General features: G+C 38.5%; 3 non-coding genes across 3 annotated transcripts; 1 reads left to right on the top strand and 2 right to left on the bottom strand.

The window, feature by feature from the left end:
* Positions 1 to 225: 225 nt before the first annotated feature.
* trnac-gca (transfer RNA cysteine (anticodon GCA)) lies at positions 226 to 297 on the bottom strand. Its single transcript has one exon. It is a non-coding gene; the product is annotated as a tRNA-Cys (tRNA).
* Positions 298 to 420: 123 nt separating this feature from the next.
* On the top strand, positions 421 to 492 carry trnac-gca (transfer RNA cysteine (anticodon GCA)). Its single transcript has one exon. It is a non-coding gene; the product is annotated as a tRNA-Cys (tRNA).
* Positions 493 to 1715: 1223 nt separating this feature from the next.
* trnac-gca (transfer RNA cysteine (anticodon GCA)) lies at positions 1716 to 1787 on the bottom strand. Its single transcript has one exon. It is a non-coding gene; the product is annotated as a tRNA-Cys (tRNA).
* Positions 1788 to 20533: the final 18746 nt, after the last annotated feature.

The raw sequence follows: 20533 nt of genomic DNA, 5'->3' as shown, positions 1-20533 counted from the left end.
AGTTGCATGCTAGTCCATGGTGTAACATCCTGTCCAGTCTGCCCTGAGATACATTGATTTAGTTGATCACTTCTCAACTTCAGTACTACCAACATAAACCCACAGCTAAGACTGTTTAATATGTTTGCTTTAAACACTACATTTGTCTTTTCTTCATTAATGATAAAGGTTTCTCAATTCCTTTAAGTATTGAGAAGATAACTAATGTGATATTGTTATAATTACAGGGGGCACCCAGATTTGAACTGAGGACCTCTTGATCTGCAGTCAAATGCTCTACCACTGAGCTATACCCCCCAACAATTACACAAATTCTATCAATGACATCTTTTTTGTTGACATCAGAAACTGATGGTCAATGCTTCTGCCATATGGAATTGGAACTTTTATTAAAAAGTACTTGACAGAAACTTCTTACAGGGGGGTATAGCTCAGTGGTAGAGCATTTGACTGCAGATCAAGAGATCCTCAGTTCAAATCTGGGTGCCCCCTGTGTTTCCAAGGATTGTAGGTTTAATTTGTGATATACAGCAAAAATTAAAATCACTTTTACAATCTTGTGTCAGATGGACTTTTGGAGTTGGTTCTCTTGAATGCCAAGTTGTAGTGATGAGAGGTAACAATTAACTGATGTTTGAAACTGCTATTGTTAACTTCCCAAAACTACTAATCCGCAAATGTACATATATATATATATATATATATATATAAGGGCGTGGCAAGTTAACTCGTAATTATTGCATTAACTCATTAATTATTTAACGCCAACAAATATTTTATCGTGCACTAGCGCAGGTTTTATTATTTATTTTATTATTGTAAAAGTCTGTTGCTCACAGGCTTTTATTATTGTAAAAGTCTGTTGCTGTCTGCTGCGGAACCGGAAAAGAAAGTAATCGGCTGATCCACCAAACCTGGAGAAGGGTACGGAACTTTTACTCGGCCATTTTCATTTTAAAGTTCTTCCAGACGGCGGAGTCGACAGAACCAAAGTCATCTGTAAACACTGCCAAGTTGAATTGTCTTCTCAGCGTAGTAGTTCCAGTCTAAAATATCACTTAAAGGCAAAACACACAACTGATAGCAGCAAGTCATTCAAGGAAACAGACAGTGGAGCGAGGCTTCTACATAAAAACTACAGAAAGATGCTGATGTTAAAAGTTTGTTTGCACAACAAATGTTATGGCACTTTCATTCATATGGCAGCACATTTAAAATAAAACAAAATGCTAAAAGCTATACACTACTTTTGAATTCATTTTTGGATTTTGCGTACAAATGCGATTAATCGTGATTAATCAGGGATTAATTAGATTTAAAAAATGGATCGTTGCCCAGCCCTAATACATATAAGTATATAAGTACAGAATAAGTACCCAATGCATATTACTTTCTTGAAATTCACATTATCAGAATAGAAAATTCACAGCCAAATGGGACAACTAACACTGCTATGTCCACAGATAAAGGTTGCTTTGCAATATTTCAATGGATGTGAAGTGAAGTTGCATGCTAGTCCATGGTGTAATATCCTGTCCAGTCTGCCCTGAGATACATTTAATTGATCACTTCTCAACTTTAGTACTACCAACATAAACCTACAGTTAAGCATGTTTGCTTTAAACACTACATTTGTCTTTTCCTCAGTAACCAGAAAGTTTTCTCAATTCCTTTAAGTATTGAGAAGATAACTAATGTGATATTGTTATAATTACAGGGGGCACCCAGATTTTAACTGAGGACCTCTTGATCTGCAGTCAAATGTTCTACCACTGAGCTATACCCCCCAGTATGAAGTAGATAAAAAAAAAATGTAATCATTGCGCAGCCCTACAAACAACATATGGTGACTTAAATTGGTGGCCTTGTTCCTTATTTCAAATTCATATTATCAGGGAGCAGCCAATTGTATAATGTTACCCGTTCAATACCCAAACTGGCACGTTTATGGACAATTTACAATCCAGGCTTAGTTGACAGTTTTATTCTAACTCTTTAAAAAACTGTAAGCTGTAGAATAAATTCCTTCTCCGAGTTGCTTCTGGCACTGTAAGTGTTAATAAAGTAAAGCTGTGATCAGTTCATCTAGCATGGATTCATACCATGATCCTCCTGTCAGAGACCATCCTGTTTAACCTGATGTAGCCTTCTCAGATTTGACTGAAAATACTTCAAGGACCGTGTAGATCAACGTCCTTCTGGACTGTGGAGAATTTTTCAATTATGCATTTCATTTCTGACAGTTGAAGCAAAACCACTGAGGCTTGAAATGCATGAGTGATGGCACTTAGTGAGAGCTATACCTCGTCCACACCCCATTAACCACCATTGTTCATGCATTGGGTTGCACGATTACAAGTCATGAGTCAAATGTGTAATTCAACATGCCTTCCTCAGGCCCCTATCTCCTCTCAGTTTTTAGATGCTCAGCGGTTGGAGATGTGAGAGCCAGAGCATGCAGGCTGCTTGACTTGATAGTCACATAGGGGTCCTTCCTTCCTAAGTATTGCTTTCCCCCTTATCAAGATTCTTCAGATTAGGAAAGCTTTACCATAAACAAGAGCCAAGAGGGGATGGTGTCAAGAAGATAATCACAGAAGACTAAACTAACTGAAGTAAATTTACTTACACCAACAAGTAAACCTATGCAAACTTTTTGCTCTGTCATGTTATCTTCACTATGAGCCGACAAACTAGAAGTACACAAAGTGAGGGACAATTATCTACCAAAATCAATGCATTATTAGTGTTATGGGTAGTATTCCGGTTGTTTTGACCCAGAAGTAGGAACAACAAACATACCTTCACAGCAGCATGATATGGGAGTCATTTTAGCACTAATGTAGTGATATATATTATTTGGACTGATATGATCGTCAGGTGAATAATAATACTAGCAAGCTTTAGATGAATTGTTGCTGTCCTTTAAGGTTAGGTGCTTATCGTACTTTTGCTAAATTACATTTTAGCTGTCAGTATCTTTACTGTGGTGACGAAATGTTCAGGAATGTGCTTGTTTTTCATGTTTGCCGTGAGAATTTCTTAATATGATGTCACGGTCATTTTTGAGTTCTATTACAGAGCAACATATGTTCTCTTTGTCAGATCTTTATGTCAGCGGTGGTGCATTAGAAAGTTATTAACAAAAAACAGATATGCCCATTTCAATTAGAGGAATTGAAACTGTAAAAAAGTCAAATGGAGTCAAAAGCTGGGTTTCATTTTTGGTTTGTATTTACAAGATCTGAATGGAGAAAGGTAAATGTAACAATGATTATAATGATAAAACACTTGACTTTGAAATGACAGACTCCACCAGCTGTTTCCAGTCTGGTCCAGCAAACAGAAAAAGACATGACTGACCAGCATCTGCCCAGGTATGATATCATATCCTGGATTATTCCCAGTTATGTAAGTCATTTTGAAAGAAAAGTTCTTTCCATTTTCCTCTTGTGGATGTCTGCCACAGTAATTGATTTTTTCCTCCTTGAGGTAAACTCTCACCTTCTGATGACACGACGCAGCCCAGTTAGCTTGCTTTACACCAGTCAATGGAAACATTTCTGATTCACATTTCTGTTTTGTGGATTTTCAAAAGGAAATCATAGAAAATCAACTTCATAGTTGCTTCAGTAGTGAATGGAAACCTGGTTAGTTTGTGAGACATCAGGTTGATTTAGTGTTACCTCTCAATAATAAGAAGAGCTCAAGGTTTCATAAACTTTTGGTGCAAAACCTACCAATTCATAATGGGATGGGGAACAAAGTTTAAGTGCAAGTGTATGTACTTTACACATATTTTACCATATCAAAGTGATTACCAGGGGTGGTTATCACAGTCACCTCACAGCTGGGGCCTTTCTGTGTGAAGTCTGTACATTCTCCCTGTTCCTGCACAGATACTCCCACCTACCTTCCCCATCCATCTTCTGCCACCCTGAACAGGATAAAAACATTAATGAATAGGAAGCAAATAACTTATATTTCTGTATATTTGCGGATCGACTAAAGTGTGTTGGATGAGTAAAGAGCAGCAACCTGGAAGCAGAATCCCAAGAAAGAAGTCTAACCCTAGTACAAACATGAGCGGTTTTACCATTACTCATTTGGAAATATGTGTGAACAATAATCTCTCACAATTTAGTTCACCTTTGAAAAACAAACTGATACATTATCTTCATACAGCTGTTACAATTGTCAGTGACAAAGAAACTGGAGCAACAATCCTGCATTGAGTCAGAAATGATCAAAGGTTTCATCTGTATAACCATCTTCACTGTTAATAGTCATTAACCTGATCGCTCCTTAGCATCTTTAAAGGTGAGGGTACTGCAACTCAAGCAGGAGATCAGAGATAGGCTGATGAATGAATGAATCTGGGCTAAAGCAATGAGGGTAGTGTTTGTATTCCTCCAAACACTCATCTTTGTCTGGGATTATAATGGGGCCAACATCAATGGTTTGAGCCTCATATATCACCTGTTCAGCGATGGTGGCTGAGGGCTTTCTTACGCTCTGTGAAGGAGACATCCTGTGAGCACTCAGATCTGTATCAAGCGTCTGTAAAAGTAACCAAGCTGCAGTGGGTCAAACTGATTTCCCTGATGATCGTAGCCACTGTTAATAACTCGAGATCTTGTCCTGTTCCTGACGTGTCAAATGTAATCTTATGAGATACTTGTATTTATGTTTGGCCCCTGTAGGTGCACAAGCTATTTGATGGTCTTCAGGGAGTTTAAACAGATGTTTTATGCAGTTGTTTTGTGTCTAATTACTCTTTTATATGTTATGTTTTCACCGAGGAACCATGGAAAATACAATTTACTGTCACCTGCAGAGAGATAGACATTAAATATTTGCTTATTCTATTTCTAATTATTCCTACTTGGAACATTTGAAATTAGACTGCCATGAAATGCAATTTCTTCATTATCAAAGTTTAGCACTAAGGTAAATTTTGCTGCTGCAGTACTTTAACTAGGCAATATTTTTCCCTGTGAAATTACACCCAGCTGGGTGTCCTGCTTGGTTGGTCTTATGATCATGAGAACCCAGCATTCATGTCATGAATCACAAAGTGGGGGCTACAAGCAAAGAAATGTGCCCCATTCTCCTTTAATTGAAATACTGTAGACCCTATTGCCCAAATGTAATTATAGCATCAAAGATGGGCACAAGAGAAAACAGTGAGAAGCAAATTGAAATTTAAGAGTGTAATGCAAACTGTCTCCAGCAGTGAGTAAGTGCTCATAATACCCACGTGACCCAGAAATGAAGGTAACTGTGAAACAACAATAGGACAAGGTAGAACTAATTGATGTTAACTGTTGCCTCTCTGTTGCTCAAAATGAAAAAAAAAAAAAAAATCATTAACCAAAATAAAGTGAATTAACAAGCCTGGAAAATGACTGCAATTTGAAAATCAAATTAAAACATTAAAAGTGCATTTAAACCCAGATAAATGCCACCAAAAAAAGTAGAAGTGTAAACAATTGAATAAACAATTTAATAATGGAACTTCAAAATCATAATGAGCAATGAATCATCAGAAAATTCAAATAAAAATGAATGCAGTTTACCGCTCTCTCCGCCGCAATAACAATAATTTGACAACAATAAAACCTTTAATCAGATATCAATATGATGCTTATTAGTTTGGGGATTGTAATGAATAAGTGTACATGTTGGAAATCTTTGACTTCCAACATGTACACACTGACACACTTGGAGCTGTCCGCTTGTGATCAGATCAACCCAGACAGAGGTTGATACCAAGTATGAACAGATTAAATGAACAGAGGTGTTTTGAGTAAAGTGCTGTCGCAAACATTTAAATCGGCTGTTGGTCTGGTAGAAATAAACTGTACAAAAGGTCAAATTTCCTTAAATAATGGAAGGGAAATATTTGTTTTTCTTTCTGTCTGAACACAGATCAAATGAAGTGCAGAGAGCAAGAGGAGAATAACTTCCAACAAATGCAGGACCAGCAGCAAAGGCGGAAACAAAATTATTTCTGCCAATTAGTGCTCAGGATTTCCAGCTTGTCAGATCTTGTTGGAATTGGGTGCACACTACATATTTACCAATAGTTTGCATCATAGAATGTTTTGCTGGTTGATGGCTTCCAAAAGCTTTAGTTTTAAGATAACATGGAGATGAAGCCCTCCATCACCAGAGGAACACAATGACAGTTCAGGACTGTATGTAGACTTTATCTATAAACCTGGCTGCTGCTATTGTGACTCCCCTCACGTTCAGGCTGTCAGCAGGTCGGCCGCAGGGAGCACAGAGTGCAGATGACAGGTGGAAGAGCAGAGCGTCTGTGCTGGAATGAAAATGGCACAGCCTGGACAGCATGACGACAAAACGTTTCAAGAGGCTCGATAGTTCAGAGGATCCAGGCAAGAGATGCTGTCCAGATGCCTCCTTTCTGCCTTACTTGAAGTGCTCATTCCATGAGTCAGCGTGTCGATCACTGGAGGGAGAGGCTGCAGGTTTTTGTTTTTTTTTTCTTCTCAGACCTGTGTTATTCAGGCTTCTGCTTTTGCCAGACAACGGCAGATGGGAATGCTTGGATATTAGCAGAGGCCTTCTTCTGCGTGCTTGGACACGCAATGCAGAGTTCAAAAGTCTCTGATTCTGCTGCTGTGTATCGCTTGTGTGTGGGTTTCTTCCCTGAGCCTCTCAAGGAACTTGTAAGCTGTTAAAACTTGTGCCAACATGTTGCTGTATTTGCTTTTCTAAAGATCCTCATGGTTTGTTCCAATAAAACATAATCACTTTGACTAATATTGACTTTACACAGTACTGATAATGTTTGGAAATGAAATAATCTAGATTTAGACGCAACCTTGAGACAGGGCCAGTTGTTGTTCCGTGGTTAAACCCCTCACACCTGCTTCATCATTAACATAAGAGGCAGCAACAGGCTCATTTTAAGCTCTAACATAAATTAACTTGTGCCCTTCTTAACAAAAGCACCATATCTGGTTTCTGGGGCAGACTATGATCTGTTGAAGCTAATGCATTTTCCTCCTGCTGGAAGGCCGTGCTGTCAACGACAAAGACATTTCACACAAGCTGTTGAAAATGGCAGCCACTTCACTCATTCTTAATCCAGATATTTCAATCTTGACACTTTTATGGGTGGACAGTCAAAGGAGTAGAGAAGTTGCACTGCTGTGGAACAAAACAATCCTTTTAGTTACAGTAGCCAGGAATTTCGCCACAGTGGAAAGACGCAGATGTGGAAGATCATGTTTCAGATGAGCGTTAATACACCAATAACTCCGACAAGCCTCTGCATCGGCTCTGCAGAGAGGTATGTGTCACACTTTCTACAGACGATCGAGTTTTTCATGACACGTGAACAAATTTCATCAATTCCTTTTCACGTCTTCTCCAAAGCAGTATCTTCAAATGAGGGAGACTGGCAGCTGAAATCTTGAAATAGCCGACATGTCTGCCGTGTTTTCCTCCACCTATGGCGCCCTGAACACTAAATGTAGTCACTGCAAGTGGATTGACCTTGCTTTGTAACCAGAGACATAGTTGTTCTTTGGAATTCACAAACTTTCATCTCTGTAGTCAAAACCTTTCATCGCAAATGGCTCACCGTCTTGATCTGCCGTCAGTTATCTGCCAAGAGAGGTAAACATGAAACAAAAGGCCCACACTTAAAGAAATATAGAGTAACAGAGACACTGAGAAACATTTTAATTATGGGAAGCTTGTGGACGCTTAACACGTTCAAGTGATTCACAGCTCGTGAGCCTTTGAACAGGGTCCTAAATTCTAATTTAAAGTCCAGCAATCCTAGGTTATTTTAGCTTTAAAGAAAGAGGCATAAATAAAGTGTTTTAGAATATTAAAAATAGATAATTTGGGGCTTTAGGATCTGAAATTTGCCGAAGTTTTTGTGTAAAATTACAAACCACTGTTCCGTTGAACGATATATTTCTGATGTATCAGATCACAGAGAAAATGGATAAAAAAAGTTTCTTTAAGCTGGACAACGCTACTAATGGGATGCAATCCTCTCATTGAGATAAACTTCCACTGAAAGTTGATGATGATATCAAATAATCTCACAGCCATTATGAAGGTTGGCACCATCACAGAGTCTATGTGAGAGAAACTTCACTGCCACAACATGTTGTCATGAACCTCATTTAACCATTTGATAAGCTTTTGGGTATTAGTTTGATCAGTAATACTGCACCTTATTTTATGTGATGGTTATATCTTTGTGATGCAAAGAAGAAGAATCTTCTGTTAACAGTTACAAACTAAATATCAAAGATTCAGTATTCATAAATGTATCCATTTAAACTGCATCTGCTTCTCTTAAGAAAAATAAATCAATACTTTTGTCCCATAAGTTGTTATAGTTTAAGTAGTTTAATACATGTTTTCTGTTTAATGATGGCGCTTCTGAAAATAATCTAACTATCAAATTAATATTAGGTCTTTTGCGCAGCTTTTTAGTGCACTTGGATATGAAAATAAGTCTACATAGAAATACAGTCACATGGCATTTTGTGAAACCGTCCAAATGAATTTTTTGCCAGATTCAAATTTCCTCTTATGCTCCTCGGATCTTACTTTCAAGCGTTCCAACTTACCAAACCTGACAAAACCTCCTCTGGAAAATACACAAGCATGACGTTGAAACAAATTATGGCTGAAAAACAGACTATTTGTGACCACTTCCAAATTTACCATGAAACCAGGCTACAATATACTTAGTGGAGCAACAAAAATATTAAAAAATATTTTTTTAAAACTACCAGGAAATCAGGAATGTTTTTTCTAGTTTAAATGCGCAATTATTTAAGCATAATATTAGATTAATAGAGAATAACCATTCCTTAACAATGCTGTATAGGATGAATAAACTTCAGAGCACACATAGACGTTTATACTGTCGTCATATAAAGGAAAAGCAGGAAGAAAACAACACATTTTTCCCTGACCTCACCCTCCTTTGAACCCTATCAACAACACACCTGTAAAGTTCAGTTACTGCATTTTGCACGACTATTGTAATGACAAAATCTGCACACAGACAGCCAGAGAGACCAGTTAACACCTTCTAAAAATCACAGTTGCAATAGTTCCTCTGACAGAAGGGGTATCCTAGACCACAGTTTGTTTAGTGAAACACACACACTTACATTCGCTCAAAACCGAAAAAATCTATTCAGCATGTTTATACTTTGCTCAGTAATCATGGCTGAGACAGCGCGCAAATTCAGCCCTTATTATGATTTAAAAAAATAATAAAAAAATCTTGACAGATGAAGAAAAAGTTTTTTGTTCCGTCCTTCTGCAGGAACTCACGTTGTCATGATGATATGAGACCAAGGTGAAAATATGTGCCGAGCCGTTGCAGCAGGTAATCAATGTAACGGAGGCCAGAACGTCCTGTCTTTTCATATTCTGTCTACTTTCATGACACACACCTTTTGCCTGTAAAATCCTTCCATCTTTTAAACCTATTCTCATGGTCAAATCACTTATTTCTTAAAAAAACTCCTTCAGAACTGAAGTCAGCACTTTTTACTGGTTGCGAAGCTCTTGTTTTAAATCAGTGGAGGTTCGCCTTCAACCTTAAATATGTGAAATTGTGTATGATTCCACACGTAATACATGCACAAACACACACACATACACACACACACACACACACACACACACCTGTCTTCATTTGCTTATAACTGATTTCAACCATGAACAAAGCAAGTTTGGACGACTGCATGCATGCAGCTCACTGCCATAAGAGTCCTCCTCTTCCCTCTTCCTGTAAAACAGCAATCATTTCTTCATTAGTCTTTTATTTGTTTCTAACTGTTCCACTTCAGGGGTAACACACACAGTTTATTTGGGTACTCTTAATTACAAAAGGGAGATCATGTGCCCTCCTCACCAAAATGAATGTCTCCCTCAACCTCCCAAAGGGCAACAGGGCTTAGAGTTGGACTGTATCTGATTGCATTTTCCAGGATTGATGACGTTATTGAAATACTGACCAGACTGACTTAGACCTTATCTCACTTGTATAGGGCTGAGAAGTACTTAACCTATGTCTTTCACCCTTGAGGTAAGAGGGATTAAGAGGAGAAATACCTTTATTTCCTATTTGTTAGTTTTTTAGATTTTCTTTCGAGGGAGAAGCCCAAGGGCTGTGAGCTCAGTCACAATAAATTACATTGCAGTGCTGTTACCCTCTCCAGATAGCCATTCAGGAGGTATAGCTACCTTCAGGAGCTTTTCATTTTTCCTGCTGTTATTAAACACAGTGATAGAATCGGCTTCCCCCGGTTGATTCAGAAATGCCAGGTCAACGGCAGGAGAAGAAATGTGGTTCGCTGTTTGCACTTTCCTGCCATCCTGAACATCAGATCAGTGGCAACAAACACACTAAAGACACAATAAAACAGAAGCAGCGGTTAGCACTGTTGCTTCGCAGCAGGAAGCTTCTCCAGATTCTCCAAATTCCTCCCAAAATTCAGAATTGTGCATGGAAAGCTTATATGGGTGTCTCTCTTTCTTGCTTTGTCTCATTTAACTAATTTGCCTCTCATCAGTCCTTCTACCCGTGACCTGGAAATCATTAATAGCTAAATATTTGGAAGGATGTATAAAATGAACCAAAATAAGAGTGGATCAAGGAGAGAGGAGGCTTGACAGAGGAGTTATAACAACGAACATACGTCTTTTCAGTTGCTTTGAAGTCTGAATGGAGTGTGGCCCATTAATCCCACATTGTAAATGGAATTAAAAGTGAAAATATAGTCACAAACAGATTTATTGCCCATCCAACAGAAATTATTGAATATTTAAGTAGGCGTCAACAAAGAGTGGTTGATTATGCATCTGTGTCGTGGGTCACATTTAGTGGATATCTGTTTAAAAAGACATCCCTTAACATTCCTGTTACCTTTCTCCTTGTGTCTGTCCTCACCTCCTTTACTAGTATCTCTGGTGGAACGGGCTAAGGCGCGAGGAGAGGAATCCAGGGAAGATGTGAGTGTGCGCGATCGGGGAAATGGCTCAAGGCGTATGTGTTAGCCTTATGATGAACTAACAACTTGTTTGTTCATAAAGGCACAGATGAATGTCTCATGGTTTGAATTGTGGGCTGAGGGCCCAAATATTGACTCACAGGAGGATACAGGTGGAACTTTATTCAGTGCTTGAATAAGCTTAACACAGGACAATGCCAGGGGAGGTAGTTCAGAAATCCAAAGGATAAAAACAGGTTGGATTAAAGAGCACCAAAGACAAAGGAAAAAAGACAACAAACTGGCAAAGACCAAAGAAATCCTGTAAGTATTCATACTCTGATTGTTAAATGCAAACTATACAAACAAATGGATAAAATGGCAAATGAGAGCTGATGTGCATGAGGAAAGGGAAATAAAAACAACAGAATGCACAATGCTCTGCCAAATTAAACAGGAATGAAGCTAATAAAGGTGCAGGAAGAAAGTAAAAGAGAAAGAAGAAGACCATAAATCCAAAGAACAGGGTTAATACTAAAACAGAGAAACAGGGAACACTGCATGACAGGAAGAAATCACGCAAACTGTCAACATTTCATGTCTGTACAAGGAACAATTAAAAAGTGGAAAGAAAACTTGAAATGCAGCTTGATTTTTTTAAAATATGTCCCACAAGCTTATGAGCTTCTTGCTGTTCTTCTGTGCTCAATGTTTTAAATGGTTAAAGCTTCTGAAAACTCTTTGGAATCTTTTTCATTTCTTTCTTTTTAACTTATAAGAGAAGAAATAAACAAGACGCCATATATTGTAAGAAATTTAAGATTTATTTCGATGTCCTTGTTTGCTGTGCTGCTCAGAGTTAAGCTGTTTCCACACATGAATTAAAGAAATTCAAACACCAGGAGGTTTTGAGCGTGAGAGGTGTTCTCACTGCTGGCAATGCTCGGGACAGGTGATGGCATTTCCTTCACAACACAATCGAGAGTGCTACACAAAGCAATGAACTTATCCGTACTGAAAACAGTCTTTTGTCTGGACATGAACCCTGCAGTAGATGTACTGACGCGGCACTGATGAACGAGTGGAATTCATATTATTTGCAAATATTTCTTGGTATTTGCTCAACAGAAAACATTTGAAGGGTGGTTTTCCCTAAAATGTGTTGAACCAGTGTTGAATGTGATCACATTAGTATCCTGCATCAGATAAACTGGTGTCTGCACAACGCATGTAAACACCTACAGTGATTTCCTGAGCAAGTACGATTTTTTATGTCCATCTAAAATGTTGGAGGGAGAAGCTAAAAGACCTTCAATCTCATGCACAATAGATTATGCATCAAACTCAGTGTACATTCATTCAGTTTACGGCCATTAAAAGAAAAAGAATGCTTTGGCTTGCAAATTGCAAACTATGACTGTCAATGGCATGATTTATGATATCTTATTATATTCCCTTCATTATGATTAATAACATAGGAAGGTATCCTCCATTCTTGTTGAGATGGAAAATGTAATTAGCTGCCTTGGCTGCTGTGGCAGCCAGGCCTCCTCTTGCCTGCTTGCTTTCCCAAAGATAAAACACCCAGTTTACTGCAGGAGACTCCACATCTACTGCATGAAAATATGGAGCCACTTATATATCATATATTTTTTTCATAATATCTATTCATGTTATGAAAATTTAAAATCTAAATGTCTATATTAAATTTAAATTCAAAGATATATTCGAAGATTCAGGCTGACAAGACGATGCGTTACAAAAAATTGCTTCTTTTTTGTGCCGCAAGTACTATGAAATTAACTTGTAATGAAGTAAAAAAAACAAACACAAACAAAACGAAAAAACATAAAATAACACTTTCCCCTAACATCAAAGTGAGTTGTGAAAGGAGGCAGACTGTTGGTGGGAATGGTGGAGCTGGTGGAAATGAGTAATGGCAGAGAGCAATGGGGGAGAGGGTTATTATTTCTGTTAATGCACCTGCAATGAGCATGAGACTGATTGTGTTTAACATCAATTAATGCGATAATATTCTTTTAAAGACCCAAGTTGTTCTCTCCTGGACTCACGCAGCAGACTCCTTACTTCAGTAATGACTCTGACTCAAGATGATGTTTCATGCTGGATTTGAATCACATTGCATCAGCTTTCATACATTTTTCACTTCATAAAATTTGGAAGGATAGTGAGGGTGAAAATAATTTCTTACCTGGAATCTTAAAGAAGTGGGCATAGCCGGCAACACCTCATCAATTCAGCATGTCATCCAATCAGATCGACTAATTGGTTGTTTGTTCATTCTGAAACTTCACACGCACTTCCGCTCACAATCACTATAGATTGCATACTCTTTGAGCGTGATAATGAGTCATTACACCCTGCAAGAATGAACAAACCATAGGGACATTTATGGAAGAATGGCATGTCCACCCATTTGTTTGTGGACAGAAGTCTCCCCACGTAGCAAAAGATGTTTGGCCCAAATGTGGCCCACATCCTCACAGCGTTGACTTAGGGTGAGCATGTCTACCTAAACTTAGCCAGATGTCCACCAGATGTGGCTCAAATCTACATTTTACTTGTGGCCCACATTTATCCTTGAATTGTAGTGTTGACTGAGGGTGAGTGTGGCTGCCTAAACTTAGCCAGATGTCCCCCAGATGTGGTCCAAATCTAGCTAGCTAGCTTGGTTTGCAAGGTGCACATTTAACCAATGTTATCTGTGATATCAAATGGGATGCAAAATGTCCTCCTTTAAGGGGTCAAAGCACCTGATAAATGATAAATGATGTCATCTTTTAGGAAGCATTTTATACATTCTCCATAATGTCATAATTGATAATCTTTGTGATGCGGCTAAGCCAACCTCTGAGCTATGTTTAGCCAGTATCTCATAGTTCGGTATAATCAGTGTTCCATACCGGCAGCTACAAACAGAATTTTGATTAACTGGCAAATCGATCTCTCACGTCTCCATATGTGTTGACATAAACTTGGCCACAAAAGGTTATAAGGAAACCCGATAATTCACTGACCTTTATCACACTCTGAACCCCTCTGTGCTAAAGATAGTTGGTTTGAGAGTCGTTCTGTACAATGCTTTCAACAGCTGTATTTTTAATATTCTTTACTAATAGCTACATGGTTACGGTTTAAACATTTTGCATTCATGCATCACGAGCCTATCCCAAGGACCACCAGGCAAGAACAGCGTACACCCAGAGAGGTCGCCAGTTCATCACAGTAGCTGGGACTCATGAGAAAGCCTTTTTCTTTTGAGACAACACATGGTAACCCTTAATGGTATTGTAATTTATGCTGACATTCAACACAATCTGTGGAAATCATGAATGCTTGTTTAATTTGAGAGAATTCATTGGGACTCAGAAGTGATACTTTATCATGACATGACAGAGAGAAAGAAAGAGATATTCTTTCAGTCAACTCAGAAATAAAAAAGATTATTCTCTGATGAAGACACAGAAGAATTGTTAGAAATATCAACTTGAGACTTTTATTGTTAAAACTTTGCATTTTAAACACGGATTAGCATTAAAGGTCATTACATGCTTTCTTTATTTTTAGCCTCCATCATTTAGGACAGAACTTAGATAAGATGGCTGAATAAATCGATGCCAGAGAAGTGACGCTGAAAATGAGGAAATAGCTGAGTTGCATGTTTAAGCATGATGAATACAAATAGTTAACCCTTTAATGTCATAACTTAGAAAAAAGCAAATGAAACTTGCTCTTAGGACAAAAGTAATTGAAATTAAATGGTAAAGGAATCGCAATTTCAAAAAGAAGTGATGTTTTCCTTTAGCATTACAAACCTAAACTGAGTGGACAAGTGTTCCAGCAGCTTCCACAACTTCCCCAAACTTCTGATAAGATACAAAAAATCTAAAAAATGTGCTCCACCAAACGGTGGAGAAGGACATTAAACGGTTCAAACTGAGGAATTTTTATTTAAGGAACAATACCCATCTGTGTCCTTTGTTCAACCTAAAGAACAGAGAATGCCTTGTAACCTAAAGGTCACAGATTTCATCTCATGAAATATTCTTTCTGTATCAAAGACAAAAATTCTAAACACTTCAACCAACACACTGACATATTTTCCTCACAGGCGATCACTTTGCACTGAAAAACATGTTTGGGAGTAATTGCAGATGTTTGTCTTTGCATCCATTCAGTGCACACTTGTTTTTCAATGGAGTCTTCTTCTCATCTTGAATGGAAACAATTATGTTGATACAGAAAACTGTGAGTGTCAAGGTGAGAAGATTCTGTAAATGATTCTTTAGAGATTCTGTGACAAACTTCTACTTCCTGTTCATTGCCAAAGTTTTTTTTTTAGAACTGTTTCCCAGTATACATGTGCATAGCAACTGTAGTTAAATTTAAAGGTTGTATGCTCCTGTCCACAACATGAAAAAAAAGGTAATACTCCTCATACCTGGAAGAAATACTTTCAAACAAAATATTTTATTTTAAGTCTGCTTTATGCCATTTTCATACAACAAGACACATGTTTAAAAGTGGTTTTCTTAAACACGGTGACGCCCAATAAAACAAGCCGATTAAAACCTTTTCAGTTGTATCAGTATCAGTGTGTTTATTCCTCAGTGATTTAAACACCAAAATATATTCAGCACCAGTCCAGAAACTACCAATAGTTCTTGGGGAGAAGCCTGTAACAATGACTAAATGAATGGATGGCATTACACGGTATCCTTGCAGGCCTGTTGGATTTGAGCTACAATAGGCTCATACATGATGTGACATACCTGCACCTTTATGCAGTGTCTCTGCACTGATTTGCACACCAATATTCATCGATATGAGCAAGCTATGGCGACAGTCGCATTTTAAATAGAATGTATTTTGGTCTCAACCTCTTGCCCCCCAAAAAGCCATAGTTGGCTGCTCCATCCACCTCCCCTTCTTCCTCCTTATGAGGACTTTCTGGCTTCTTAAAGGAAACACTTGAGAATGACATCTGCTTTGGTGTGGAAACGCAAACATTTCCCTTCTGCCTCTAATAGAGGTGGTACTTTACAGGTTTTACAGGTTGGGAGGATTGTTGACACACAAAAAAAACAAACTGTGAAACTCATGTCTGTGGATATGAATGGAGCGTATTTTTGTGGCTGTTTCTTTTTTTTGCAGTGAGAGTGCGTTTGGACTATCATGTAAGTTTATGTTAAACGTGACTGACTCAAAAACAAATACGACACGCTGACCTTTCTGACGTCCCTGCTGATGCAGATTCAGTTTGCCTCAGATTGCATCCGAAAATAAACGTGCTGCATCAACGAAGCACGAAATAAAAATAAAAATGAAGACTGAAGAGATTCTACGGTGTGAACATTACTGCAGTTAACACCTTCGTGACCGTACAATTACAGTTGGCAACGTTGGCCCAGGTTCAACTCCCATCAGCCCCCTCTGCACCGCCTCGCCTTCTCAGCCTTCCTCCAGCTTCAATAAAGAAAACATAGCGTTCGTGTGCGTGGACTGGCCAACTTTCCTATTAAAAGAGAAGGAAGAAAAACAGCAATCGACTAACAGCAACTTGAGATGGCGGGCTCTCATCCATCACTCCGCATGTGCACGGATGCCATATGAAAACACAAACAGGCAATCAATTGTTTTGTGCACAGCTTGGGGTCTCCTAATAGAGCACATTTATCTGATGCCGTGGTGGTAGCCCCAGCAATACTTTAATTTGTGAGACATTATGTTGAGTTAATGCCTACCAGGTTGCCATTCAACCGGGGGGACTTGGCACATTTGGCGGTGGTGTAAAATCCAGCATCATGCTGTAATGTACTGGGACGCCGTGATTTAAACGATCTCACCCGCTGTATTTTTAATGGCTTGTGAAATTTATGTGGGAATATTTGCAGAGGAATATTGCGTTGTATCATGGCGTAATTAGTGCTGCACTGTATGGTAGCTTCCACGAGGTGACTGGCTGTGTTTGGCCTTCGACAACCCCTAGGAGTGGATGAAGTGAGTCTAGTAGAGGGGTGGGGGTGGGGATGTAGATGTAAAGAGGTGGAGGGAAGCCAGGCACTCTAATAATGATGTGCCCTCAGGCCTGATGTGCCATCTTTCTTTCTCTCTGCTGGTGTAGTAAACAAACACAACACTGTATACGGCTAATTCTTCCTCAAACCTGTTTAATGCCAATTATAGAGTTCATTCATGTAAGACTGCAAATAGTTTTACCCCTTTAAACATTTCTGGACAAAACACAAAGACTTAATGAAAGCGTTTTATTTAAACAGAAGAATTAAACAACCAAAAGCTTTTTTTTTTTTTTTTCAGATTTCGTGCTCCTAAAGTTGAGTCGTGTTTTTTCTTCAAACTGTTGGATGTTTTATAGTAAACCAAAGCCGTAACCATGAATTTAAAGCCCTCCTAACCCATTTATGCTTTTCTGGAAAAACAAACACATGTAATATTTGTAACTCCACCTCCGACTGGCTAATAAAATCCCTGTTTGTTGTTTTCATACGTGGCTTTCAAGACTTCAACCTGGAAATGTTGCTTTTTATTTTCATCATAATCTCATTAAATCACTCCCTTAGATAACGTTTATGTTAGCTTGCCTTTTTGTTGTTGTTCCCAGTCATCTTGTTCCTGTGATGATCTAATGATCCTTTCTATGAAATGTCTGTAAAGAAATCTAAAAAAAAAAAAGCTGATACTGAAAAAAGATAGACAGCAATTAACCTAGTTGGACTTTAAGCACAATAAGTATTATATGCATTTTGGAAAGTTGATTTTCCAGATATACATTTAGAATGTTATGCTTGTGGGAAAACACATAAAACATGAAAGGAACATGTTACATCCTTCCTGGTTATAGCCATATATCATTTTATAAATGCTGTTTTATATTCATCTATTTATTTTTGTTTCTATCTCAGCTCATTTCATCATTCATATTGACTTTTATTTAGAGGCAGATGCCACTCTCTCCTCCCCCTCCGTTCCTCCTCTTTCCTCCTCCCTTTCCAGAATCGCCGGGGGCCATTCTCCTGCCCGCAGCCCGGGGAAAGGGAGGCTGAGCTCGGCTTGACAGGCGGCTGGTGGCCCTTCAATGCGGCGGAGGAAATTAAATTACCGCTCCTGTTGCCCGCTTTGTAAACAAGACAAAAGCCAATGATACGGCCAATTACACTTAAATACGACGCATGTGTACAGCAGGCTCTCAGTGCAGGAGCAGGGTTGTCGAGGAGGATGAGCAAACAGTTGAGACAGTTTTACTGTAGAAATTCGTCACAGTTTGGGGCCCAGATGTTAAGATTATTCAAATGTCGGCCTTTAATGCTGGCAATTAGCAAAAGAGGTGGGTACATTTTCTGTTAAAACAACGTTTTTAAACGAGGGACATACAACAAGGTGACAAATAACATTAAATATTCAATCTGCATAGAATTGTCGAATCAAATAAGACACAAATTTGGGGAAAGAAGAAAAGGAAAAACATAACTAGTCATTAAAAAGGCAACAGAATGTTCATTTGCACCACCACAGCAGGAAATAGTCGGATGCAACGCTGAACTTCTTCCTGGTTGTGTTGCAACAGTTCTGGATGAAATCGGTGCTGTTAGCGATTTACTCCTGTAGACAAAAAATACATCAATGTTAATTTTTTTTTTTTTAAAACGTTGCTTGTTAATTGCTTAAAGAGTGTTGATTGAAAAAAAAAAACAACACAACTTTATTGCATATATCATGAACCATTCCGTAATTAGAATTGCAATTCAAAGCAAACAACATCAATAATAATAATAATAATAGTGATGAGAAGAAGAAGAATAAAATATCCAAAGTCCATTGTCTTCGGTTTAAATGACAGAATTCACCTAAATAAAGTGATTGGTTTGAAAAGGAAACTCATAATCTTCCACAATCTCACAATAAAGCTGCGATGAAAATGGCGATCAGAGTAAATAAAATAGATGGTCTTTATCAAAGTAAATTAGATTCACGTAAATAGTTCACCGGAGGGGCAGAGCAGTTTCTGTAATTCACTTTAAGGCTCACCAACTTACTCAATAAAGCCCCGGCTCGGAATCTAACTGATGTCTAATCGATGGGTTTATCTGAGGCAAACAGCTGAGAAAAGCAAAATGAATCGGTTTGCATTTAAAAGAAACGAGGAAAAGATGGAGTCCAGAAATCTAACTTTTAGTAATGAAGTGACGGTCTTTATTTTACCTCATGATGTCGCTTTTCTCTTTATTTTCAAATTGACATTTAGAGAGAGATGAAAAACGGTTCGAGTAATAATAATGATAATAATGGTAATAATAATAATAGTAAGTTACCTTCTACAGAGGCCTGTGAAGCTCAGTGCACATGACATCCCTCCATCCTTCAAGTCCCAATCCTGCATTTCAGCGCTTTCTCGTCTTTTTTTTTCCTATGCCCCCCCCCCCCCCCCACACACACACCCATACCCCCCCCCCCCCCCCCTCCTCTTTTCCTCTCCGTTCAGTTTCGAGTCGTCTGATACGGGCAAGAGGCGCCAGGTTTCCCCTGAGGGAGGCGAAGAGTCAAGGACTGAACCCTCCAAATGCAGAATAATGTAATTCTACACTCTCAATAAAAAGGGTTCCGCAGCAGGCGATGGTTCTTTATGGGTTTTCTAATTTGTTGCAGGACACTGGCGGCTCTGCGCTCTGCGGACTGGTGATTCTCCCTGAATCATTGAACCCTGTTTATTGTACACTGAAAACAAAAGAGGCTCCACAGGCTGCAACATCCTCCATGAAGTATGGTTCCAGTGCAGAAACTCACCGTTAAAGAAGTAATGCTCTCATGCCGCAAAATGCTATTAGCCTATAGTCACCCCTTTTTTTTTTGTCTTTTTTATGTTTTCAATTTTGAACATCAACAGTGATAATACTGAATAGATTTTTTTTTACTTCAGCATAGCTTTTAAAAAATGGGAATAAGGTATGAGAATGGCTGGCCTGTCCCATCCAGGAGCAATTAGCAGCACATTATCATGGCATTGTGAAGAAAGAAATGCCAAATGAGTTGGAATAATATTAATTATTACATTATTTAGGAAGCTATTATTACATTATGCGACCAGGCTGAAGTTAACTGGGTCACTGTGTGTTTTATAAGCAAAGAATTTTCCTTTTGAAAAGTGGTTAATGTTGAAAATAGGAACTGACACAAAATGTAAAGACTGAACAGTTTGCTTGGCTCTGAGGTTGGGAGATTGGCACAATAAGTCACTTGAACTGCTTTCTTACAACTACGCATCATACAACTTCTGTTTTTATGCCACAAAGTCTAGGCATTTATAAAAACTCTTCACCTCTCTGTATTTGTAATTTATTGGATGAAAACAGTGCGGTGTGATGAAGTTGGCAGAGCAGGTGATTAGGTTTAAGATAGCTATCCCTGATGAATAAAGTGCCACTTCATGCCTTTTGAAGTTTGCTTTTTGCTCACACTCTTGGGTAATGAAAACCTGTGCTGATCTTTTC

Source organism: Odontesthes bonariensis, chromosome 13 (genome assembly GCF_027942865.1).
Source record: "Odontesthes bonariensis isolate fOdoBon6 chromosome 13, fOdoBon6.hap1, whole genome shotgun sequence".
Lineage (NCBI taxonomy): Eukaryota > Metazoa > Chordata > Actinopteri > Atheriniformes > Atherinopsidae > Odontesthes > Odontesthes bonariensis.
This window is presented reverse-complemented; position numbering and strand designations above follow the sequence as displayed.